This window comes from Phyllostomus discolor, chromosome X (genome assembly GCF_004126475.2).
Source record: "Phyllostomus discolor isolate MPI-MPIP mPhyDis1 chromosome X, mPhyDis1.pri.v3, whole genome shotgun sequence".
NCBI lineage: Eukaryota > Metazoa > Chordata > Mammalia > Chiroptera > Phyllostomidae > Phyllostomus > Phyllostomus discolor.
Window position 1 is genome coordinate 82,373,630 of NC_050198.1, and position 11,244 is coordinate 82,384,873.

General features: G+C 36.2%; 1 protein-coding gene across 7 annotated transcripts in view; it reads right to left on the reverse strand.

Moving 5' to 3' along the window:
- Nucleotides 1-11,033, reverse strand: part of MBNL3 (muscleblind like splicing regulator 3) — a 127,115-nt gene extending 116,082 nt beyond the window's left edge. For 5 of the 7 annotated variants that reach the window (XM_036016702.1, XM_036016706.1, XM_036016705.1 and 2 more), the window contains exon 1: nucleotides 10,766-11,031. The gene's annotated coding sequence lies outside the window, so the exon portion shown is untranslated. Of the gene's footprint in view, nucleotides 1-10,765 lie in introns of all 7 variants that reach the window. The other 2 variants (XM_036016703.1, XM_036016704.1) reach the window with 2 other exon arrangements.
- Nucleotides 11,034-11,244: the final 211 nt, after the last annotated feature.

Genomic DNA, 11,244 nt, shown 5'->3' on the forward strand with positions numbered 1-11,244 from the left:
ATATATTTTATTACTGTCTATTTTACTCAATTTTGTTTAAAAGAAATGCAAGACACAATCTACTAAACGGATTTCATTTTGAACTAATGAGTTTTTGCTCACTACTTGAAAACTACAGTGATAGAAAAATAAGCTTTTTTAACTTAAATATAAGTCATGATACCATGAAAGTCCTAGAGGAGAACATAGGCAGGAAAATCTCAAATACTCCATGCAACAATATTTCCACCAATATGTCCCCTAGAGCAAGGTACATAAAGGAAAGAATAAACAAATAGGACTTCATCAAAATAAAAAGCTTCTGCACAGCTAAAGAAAACATCATCAAAGGGGAACAAACCATATGGGAAAATATCTTTGCAAATGATGCCTCAGACAAGGGTTTGTTCTCAAAAAATATACAAAAAACTCAACATGACTCCACACCATGAAGACAAACAACCCAATTAAAAAATGGGCAAAGAACCTGAACAGACACTTCTCCAACCAGGACATACAGAGAGCCCAGAGACATATGAAAAGATGCTCAGCATCACTAGCCATTAGTGAGATGCAAATTAAAACCATAATGAGATACCATTTCACACTGGTCAGAATGGCCATCATAAACAAATCAACAAACAAATGCTGGTGAGGATGTGGAGAAAAGGGAACCCTAGTACACCATGGTGGGAATGCAGACTAGTGCAGCCACTGTGGAAAGCAGTATGCTATTTCCTCCAAAAATTAAAAATGGAACTGCTTTTTGACCCAGTGATTCCACTGCTGGGATTATACTTTAAGAACCCTGAAACACCAATTCAAAACAACCTATGCACCCCAATGTTCACAGCAGCGTCATTTACAATAGGCAAGTGCTGGAAACAGCCTAAGTGCCCATCAGTAAATGAGTGGATCAAAAAACCATGGTACATTTACACAATGGAATACTATACAGCAGGAAGAAAGAAAGAGCTCCTGCCCTTTGTGACAGCATGGATGGAACTGGAGAGCATTATGCTAAGTGAAATAAGCCACACAATGAAAGACAAATACCATATGATCCCACCTATAAATGGAACTTAATCAACAAAACAAATAAGCAAGCAAAATACAACCAGAGACATGGAAATAAAGAACAAACTGACAGTAACCAGAAGGGAAGGGGATAACGGGGGAAAGAAGGGGAAGGGTCGTCAAGGAACAAGTATAAAGGACCCATGGACAAAGCCAAATATGGGTAGGATTGAGGGTGGTAGGTAAGGGTAGTTGGGGTGTGGGAGGGGGAGGGGATGAAGTGGAGACAACTGTGCTTGAACAACAATAAAAAAGAAAGAAAGAAAAACAGGCTTTTCCAATACTACAAAGTAATGTTGTTGGCTATACATACAGAAGGGTAAATGTTAATTCATTTTGATGCCACTACTACAGACTGTGGTAAATGAACCTAAATCAGCTTGAAATGCTTTTGGACAACCTATAAAGAAAGGGTTTACTTTACAAAATAATAATGTCAAGAAGATGGAAGTGGTATGTAACCTCTTAGAACAAGAACTCCTACGGTTTTGCGATCATTATTTAAATGAATCTGTGTTATTAATTATCAATGAGTTTAATATTCAGGCCAATAGGACATTGACTTAGAAAAACCTTGTTTGTTCTTACTCTAAAACATTTTTATTCAGAATATTGTTTTTAATTTGAGCTAGCAAAATTTTAATGTATCTTAACATTCAAATTCAAGAATATTCACAAATAAAGTCATGTTTTAAAATATTCTTTTTAGTTCATCTAGTCACCATATTGTTTTTAAATCTGTTCCAAGCATCAACTACTAATAACAATAGTAATGAGTGTAGAGTTCATTTGTAGAGTATTTTAAACTTCCGAAAACTCCTTTATTTTGTGAACTGGTAATGATGAGCAATCCTGGGATTACTGAATATTTAAAGTATATAATGACATTTTCCAGACCCAAAAATGAAACTTAAGATTTGGTTTGCTCTGCATGTGACAGGTCACTCAATCCCATAAAGAAATCCAGGTGTCTGGACTCTAATGACTGCCTGTATTTTAGAGATCCGGTCACTCCTGCCATCCCTCACCAAATTTGGAAGATATGAAAGAAATTACAATTTCAAGGTAAAGTACCTAGCCAAGTTCTTGAGAGGGGGCATCACACAACCTCCTTGTGTGGAAGTATTTAGTAAAGATCTTAGAACAGATGTCTATCTTTTATAAACATTTAACATTTTGGCAAATCAAATGCTCAGGAAACTAAGGGAGTGAAGGACAGGCCAGGAAGTCAGGAATTCCTGGATGTGAACCTAATCTTGGTTTTATTCTGTTTTTGCTCTAAATCAATGCCAAAATCTTTACACCTCAGCTGCTTTATAGCAGGCAAGAATTATATGGGGGATAAAACTGTTTCCTGGGCATGTTTTAGGTTAAATGGTTAATATTACAGCCTTTAAATATACTTCCAGAAAAAGCAAGGCATTCTCTATGTACATAATTTTCCTTCATTATCTTAGGGAATTGAAAAGGAATATCTGTGCCCTGTTAATAGACTGACCTTGAACAGAGATAATTCTTTCCATTCCTCAATTCTTATCCATTTTAGCAATGATCAGTTGTACAACTAATGAATAAATTCATTCACGTGACCTTAAGGGTTTTTAAGGTAGCTGTGAGTTGGATATTTTCAAGCAGTTAATATTTGGCAAGTCAAGGCCCTTATCTTTATTTGCCCCCTCTCTACTGGGTCATCAACTTAAATGAAATGCCCTCTTCACCCAAGTCTTAATTTGGCAATTTATGGAAAGGCTGGTTGGTTCCTGTCAAAAAGAAGCTCAGTTTTCTATGCCAGTAGGCACCACATCCATTTCTCAGTCTGCCCATGCTACTCTAGGCTGTTTAAAAGACAGAATGTGGTTTCACTTTCTCCTCACCACTTCATGATAAAAGTGCCCTGGTCTCCTTTGGTGGCACTTAATGAATGGCTGTCTCTCCCTGGATTTGGACTGTTGGCCCTTCCAACCAGTCATTAGCTGGCAGGAAATTCCCTCCTCAGCAATCACTATTGTGTAAGTAGAGCTATAAACTTTGGAAAGCTGATATAATCCCAGATCCTAAAACTGCACGTGTGTGTGTGTGTGTGTGTGTGTGTGTGTGTGTGTGTTGGGAGGGCCAATAGAATCTTGATTGTAAAAGCACTGGCTTCCAAATTAAACTTGAACCAAATGATACAGTCCATAAAATATACAAAACACACAGTACAGTGACAGATTTATTGTAACCCTACAGAATAAAGAAAAAAATCTCTATATGGAAAACACTGCTACTTTTGACCCAAACAGCCCCCAAACAGGAAGTTAAAAGCAAATCAGCCAGCTGTAGCCTCCCTAAGTTATGAAGGATGCCTATGCAACCAGCATTTCCTGTCATTGCTTCTCACCAATTATGAGTGCCTCTTTCTGAATTGTTTTCATAGCTAAAAATATAACAAAAATTTGTTTGGGGATAGATGGAAGGCAATAGTAGGCTTATTATATAATGTGGGCTTGAAAGTGAAAAATGTAACTTTTACCAAAAAATTTTATTTTGTGCAGGTCACACAAGTTCCTCCAACTTCTGCATTTTAAGAAATAAAGGAAGAATAGACTCCATTAATAAAAATAAAAGTGTTTAGAATCAGACATTAGGTAAGCTAGCTGTTACCTGTTAATTTAGAATTTATATTCAAAACCACAGTTTTCATGCGCCTGATTAGTAAGACAGAACAGCAGACTACAATATTCATGAGAAGAGAAACTAATCTTAGAGTTGCACTCTCCCTCTCTCTCACTATTCCCACAACATAACTTATGAAACCTCAAAGTGTTTGCACATTTTAGATCCTTTTTATCATCATCATCATCATCATCATCATCATCATCATAATCACAGTCTCCACAACGCATGGAGGTATTCTCAGTTTTTTTCCAACACTGTAAAATGTCAAGCCCTATGTCACACTTTTCCAGCCTGTCATCTTAGTCACAAAAGATCTTTGGAGGGGGAGCTCCAGTCAGAAAGCAAAAGTATTGTGCCCTCATATTATTGCTACACTGAATCTCTCAGTATGTCTAAATGAGACCCCCAGCCAAACCAAGTTTATCTTTCTAAGAAAGAGGATAATACATGGTAGCAAGGCCGCTAGTTGGCTAGTCAGAAGTTCAGTCAAAACCATAGGTCTTTCTCCAAAACAAATAAACAAACAAATAAACAAAAAAATGCCCTCTCTCGGGGGTGCCTGTCAATCTGAGTCCAGCTCAGACTGTAGCTTCAGAAAGCCAACAGAATGCTTATTGTCATAGCCTCTGTGGACAGCTGAGACCGCCGCTGTGAGTATTCATGAAACAGATCGGATTATACAACACCTCTGCCCACCCTCATGTTTTTTTTGTATTTTGAAGCCCTTAAACATAAAACGTGACCCTATAATGTGTGCTATTTTTCACTTCATACTTCTGGGTGAGCTAATAAGGTTTTTCTTCATGTTATCAAGTTACTTAGGGAAAATGCTGACATAAAGGAGTTGAGAGTTTAAATTTTTTCCAAAATCATGTTTGAAACAAAATACAAACCCCTTCTTTGGGATCCTCATAGATCTCAGACACCAAAATTTTGAAAAACATCAATGCACCCTTTAACAAATAGCAACCATAATTGAACCATTTATTGAATGCTTACTTTTCACAGGACAAATGCAAATTCCACTTAGGCACTGAGGTGAAATGTGATCTCCATCACTGTGCTGTGGGTCTTTTTGAATGTGTCTCTATAATATTTTTAATAGAACTCAGAAAAACTACTATATAGTTCATGAATCCAGCCATAATAAATCAGCCACCTTAATATTATGTGATGATCTTATTTATTCAGTTTGTAAAGCATTAAATAACTGATAAATTATACTATGAGATACATACCCAAGCTAATATTATACACAGTGCTTTTGTTTGTTTTGTTTTGTTTTGTTTTCCCATGTAAAGGTTGAAGACTATAAAACAAAAGGTGAAATGCAAGCTCTCTGGTTCTTTCACTCTCTCATTTTGCTAACAAGCCACCCCCCTAAAAAATCCCGTTTGTTTTCTTCATACTGCCACATAAGGGGGGACTGCAAAAACTCTACCTAAAGACCAATGGTTCTCTGGGCACAAAAGATAATTGTGGTGGATCTGAAATGGCAGCTCTTGTCTCTTCTACTGTGTAGACTTTGCTTTCTGGATACAGTAAAAAGAGGCACTATTCCTACCTGTATCTTGGTAAACAAAAACCTATGCAAATTCAACCTCTAAATGGGCAATCAGCGTTTGACTGAAAATGAGACAGCTCCCAGTGTCCTTTCTGGTTTCTGTCTGTGACTTCATCACTTTCTAAACTATATATGACATGAGACATATAAGTCACAGTATTTCTTATTTTCATTCCTTTTTTATCTGGTAAAACAGTTTAAAGAACTCTTTCTACATAACTTCTTGTTGAAGACTGATGTCCCTTGTATGTAGAACAGATTTACCAAATGCAACTGCAGGTGACAGAAAAATAGCTGGGGTCAATCCTAAAGGCCTCATCCCAAAGACTGACATTGCTTGCTTTTCCTTGAAGTTGTTAAAGAGTTAGTTGCTACTGTGGCCTCCAGCAGGATATTCAACCTAGTGTTCAGTCTGTTTTGTTGTTGTTGTTGTTGATTTTTTTTTGTCAAAAAGAAATAGAGATACTGCTACCTGAAGTCAGGGGAAGGATGTTCATAAAATATAAGATGAAGTTAGAAACATTGAACTATTCTTCAATTCATTTAACAAACTTTTGCTGAAAGCCTACTATGTACTAAGCACTAGGGCTATGAGCTAAGGACACCCAGTAACCTGCCTAATAAAGAGTTACTGATGCATTTAGGGAAACCTGAATGAACCTGAAAAAACCTTTCTCAAATTTCCACACCAGTTCTGGGCAAGGCCAAGAAGTGCAGGATTCAATGAATTTAAAGGGGACAATTTTAAGCCTATCTGAGTGATCCAGAATGGAAAACAAGATCCGGCTAAGTCAGTCTCTAGGATGTTCCTGCGTTCTAAGCCCTGTTGGAATTCTCTAGTGTGTACCCTCTGAATTTCTGCTCAGGCTGCTTTTCTCAATTGGAGGCCCTTTCTTTCTGGGCTGTTTGTAGTTCACCTACTGTGAGGATTTTTTAAAAACCCACTAAACTGACTAAAAGTAGAAACAAATATCTCTTACTTATGAGCCAACTTAATGCTGATTGATGTTACGGCTTGAGAGTGGACATGTTTTAATGAGCATACCTATTTGATTCTTAAAACTGTAATCAAGCTTTTTTTAACACTTTGTTCCGATAAAAATAATGAATTTGGGGATTACTATGCTTGAGTTTCTTGAAAAGCATCATATACATAGATATATAAAATATAAACATCTATTTGCCTATACATAAAATAAATATATAAATATTATAAATAAAAATCCATAAACATAGAAGAATATATAGTGCATGTCATGTATATATGTATGCAAATATATGTGTTCATGTATATAAATAATATATATGCATATATATGAATTTGTAGTGTACATATATAATCAGGTACATTTTATATACCTATATCTATATCTACATCACACACACAAACACACACATACACTTAAATCAAGTTTCCTCTCATTTCTGTTTCTTTTTCAGTTCTCAACAATGCATCCTTTTTCTGAAAGTTCACTGCCTGTAGTTGAATATTCAGAGCCCCAGCTCTTTTACTGAGTCTGGGAGACATTGCTTAATACAAATATTTATTATAGTTTATTGTGAACCTTTTTTCTTTCTTTCTTAAAATGGGAAGAATTCTGTAAATATAAGTACTTTTCTATAAAACTCCAGGGAGAAATCAATGCATAGGTGTATAAATTGTTCTAAAATGACAACTAATTTGGACACGCATGTATGTGCTTGTGTTGTGTGTATGTACCCAGATAAAGTAGTAGTACTTTTATTTCTCAAATAAAAATACTTTTCATGTTATATTATTTTCCCCATCAATCTTTTAAAAAGTGTCACTCAATTTAGTGTGAAGTAGAACTAATGATGGATTTTTTCCTCATAGATTTTATTAATTTTATTTTTTTATTGTTGTTCAATTAGTTGTCCCAATTTTCTCCCCAATATCGTCCCTCTCCCTCCCTACCCAGCCCTCACTTCCCACATTCAATCTGCCCCCAATACTGTTGTCTTTGTCCATGGGTCCTTTATACATGTTCCTTGACTTGACCCTCCCCTTCTTTCCCTCTAATAATAAATAAATGAAATCTTAAAAATAAAATAAAAACAGTTCCCTATAAAAATAATAATAAATGATAGATTTATATTGAGTTTGAACAAAATGATCTGGAAAAGTATCTTTTCTGATCTCTTTTGAGTCACATGGATATTATTAACACCTGATAATGTAATTGATGCATTATTTATCCTAATTGTCAAAGTTGCCTTTCCATCATTGTCATTTAGCTATTCTGAGGCCATATATAACCATTCAGGAAGAGTAGGATGCCATGGAGCCCCCTGGTTTCCTTAAGATCTAAAAGCCCACAATAATATAGATATAATGGTTTTCTTTTTGGTCATAATTTGCATTTGTTTATTGTATGGTTGGTTGACAATTAAACTCTGTGCTCCAAATAATTTTGTTCTCATAGTGGGAAAATGTCTACCTCATTTTATCTGAGGCACAGGTTTCTTTCTATTTTTGAAGTGAGAACCACATCACACCTTGGGAGATGCACAAAAATCCCACAAAGAAACAAAACTTCTTATTTCTATTTTCTTGAAATCACACACATTTATAATGAGGGAAAATCCATCTGTTCAACCTACTAGACACTGTTATGAGAAAACGCAACAGCATGGAAGAACCTTGATGAAGTAAAGGTGAGCGTAGCCTGCATGTTCTTTCAGACACTTGATAGTTTTAACATGGCAACAACCATTATCTAACTTTAATTACAAGATCAAATTACTTGTCAAACATGTACTATAACTTAATTCTTGTCTGCTGGGCCCCAATCCTTGTTTGTAATCTTTTCAGACAACATTATTTATTTCAAAACAGAAAAATCTAGCCACCTTCCTGAATTTATTGTATTATAAGCTGACTAAGTATAACATTTTAGGAATGAAAATTTTGTCACCTTTTTCCTCCTCCACTCCCTCTCACTTGTATAAAAACAAGTGGGCCTAGAACAAAATTGTGCTTCAAATTATATTGTCAGCATCTGCACAGCAGCCAAGAGAGTGTCACTGTTCCAGCACGTGCAGTAGTGTACAGCCTCAAAAGACAAAACCTTTTTTTTTTTCCCAAGCTGCTGTGATTACTTTTTCATATTGTAGAACTGGGCCAATAATAATGCACCTACTGGTCAAAAGGATGAATTACACAAGTGCCTAGATGTAAAATGAAAAGCAAGAGAACTCATTTCAGGCAAATAGAATTCAGGCAATTAAGGGGTTGTACATTCTAATCTTCTTTAAATTTTTAGGTTCTTGCAAGTACCCAACAATGTCTTCTGTTTAAATTAAAAGCTGTGCACAAAATCTGCTACTCTGTGAATTTATAAACTATTCATTTTTAAGTCAACATTTATTAAGTACCTACTTTGTACAAAGCATTGCTTAGGTAAAGGGTGGGTGCAAGGGAATACCAAAGATACTTTGGATACCAGCTCATAATCAGAGGTTTTATCCCCCTTAAAAAGCAACTGTTGTGAAATGCTTGGCATGGACAGTGGAAGAAAAGAAAAGTACTTTATAACAGTCCTGGTAATCATTATGAGTGCTAAAAGCAGCATAAGAAATTAGAGAAATGAAGTAGCTCTTAGAAGTAGAGCATAATATGTAATCACTACCTCTAGCCCAGAACTATATTAATTCTCCCTTGAAAATATTTTTACAAAGTCTTTCACTTACGTTTTCATACAGAGTCTCCAGTCTCATCATTATATGGAGCTGCAGGACGTTAACCGGCCAAATTTCCTTCTAAGGTCTCTAATACTAGTTTAGCTTGTCTATTCAGGCCCTAAAGTTTAGTATTTTCAATTTTTTCAAAGGATGCATTTAATCTGAAGTATTTCAGCAAACAAGGCAGCAAGCACATCAGGAAGCAAAGCTTGCTGAACTCAGTTCTAAATATGTAATCACTAAAATTGAGAGAAATTGCTTTTGGTCACCTCTCTCCCCATTCCTTGCAAAACTGCAAGTATCTATTGCTCTACCTGCAGGAACTCTTCTTTCAGATGTGAAGCAATGAATTACCCCATACACTTCTCAACAATCTTCTGAAAAACTGATGCAAAATTTATTTAATAGTAAATTCTATTGTAAACAGTTCATTTCTTTCTTTCTAGGTACACTATAGCACCTCACTGGGTGGGAAAACTGCACAGTTCTTTAATAGTTGTTAAACAATTATGACCTAAACAATTACCTTTCCTCACTTTCCAAAAGCTTGCTAAATTTAATGACAGGACAATCTTCCAGCCAAGTAGCTTCCATTGTCTGGAGAGAAGTTAAGAAGTGGACAAGGGTATTATAATATTAGCTGGGCTATGGGCAAAAGTCCTTTTAGGCTAAGTTTAGGAACTTTCTATAAATATGAAGACATACCCCCAAAGTATTGCATATTGGAAAAAATAAAACAAATTTTAAAAGTATTTAAACATTTGCATAGGCAAAAGAGAAAATGTGAATATAATCAGAAAAATCTAAGGTCTCTGGTAAGCCTTATTGTTAGTATACTTTACATCAGAAGAGAAAAAATCTCATGGATAAATTGTATAACGCATTCATGTCTAGTCATTTGTACACCTATTTCAATAGTCTGCTTTCCAACCACTATATCAGTAATCAGGCAAAGACTTATTGGTCAAACCAAGGAGTCAAGATAGAGACAACATCATTTCAAAATTAAATCTTGGAATAGTTTGTTTTAATTCATGCTTTCCCATGAACACAATACATGTGTAGAGATAGGCTGTGAAGATCCATGCCCATTTACAAATACTAGCAATTTAAGAACATCTAAGAAAATAAGAACTCCTTTAAAACACACTTCCTTAATTAAACAGCAACACAATACATTCACTCTCACTGTTGTCTCTATATATACCAATCAACAGATTGTAGTTATAAAAACACATAAATCTACTACAGTAATGATAAAACTACACAAATGAATTACTTTCATTACTCATCTTGATTTAATCTTGTTTTCTTACCATAAAAGCCTGTTTGTGAATGTTAACAAGTAAAGTTACCTTTTTAATAATCTGCTAAAATCTACCCTCATGCCCTTCAGATGCCAGTAGTAAAAGCAAGCTGCCCAAACGTGTTGATCTAGAGCGGGAAAAGACGAGAGCTGCAAGGAAGCTGTGGTATTGCTTGTGATATAATATGACCATGGGTAAAAGTGGTTGTTAAACGCATTAGCTGATGATACACCATGCAAGAAGTTTAAATTACTATATATACCATTTATCATAGATGAAGAAATTAAAGAAAAAGAAAGTAGGAAAAAAGACAGGAAGAAGAAGAGGAAGATCAAAGCCCCAAAACTGCAACAAAGTTGCAGGGTTACTTTTCCTTCTATTTACCATTTTGAAAAATAAAGTTTAAAAGGCATTTTATTTCTTCAGCGTCCTAGGAAGGCAGCCACTCTCACGAACCCCAACTCATCTCCAGCCTTACCTTATGCTGCTAGAGCAAACCCAGAGGCTAAAAGGTCCTGCTCTCAGCGGCAGAGGCAGTGGCAGCGACAGTGGCACATGCCATCTGTTAGCTACAGAAGCAAAAGCAGCTCTGCGAGAGGTGGCCCAGGTGCCTGGAGAGCCTTTAGCAGGGGTGTATACTGAATGCCGCCATTTTAAAGAGAGGCTCTGAAATCATTAGATATAAGCAAATTAAAGCCCGCCCCACCTACATAACTTCGTGGCTGGGACGTACAAACGGGTTCCAAGTCAGCCGCTGCAGGGTATAAAATGCCAAGCCAAGAGACAAGCACACGAGGACTCCCGGACGGAGGTGACAATCACTCTACTCCCCGCTGCCCCCTACCCTCCTGTGCTCTGGCAAGCCTACTTTCAGGCCCAGAAGAAATAATATATTTTTTTTCTTGAAAACACGAGGACCCTTCCCAGGGCAGTTCCGTGTGCTGGCGGGCAGAGGAG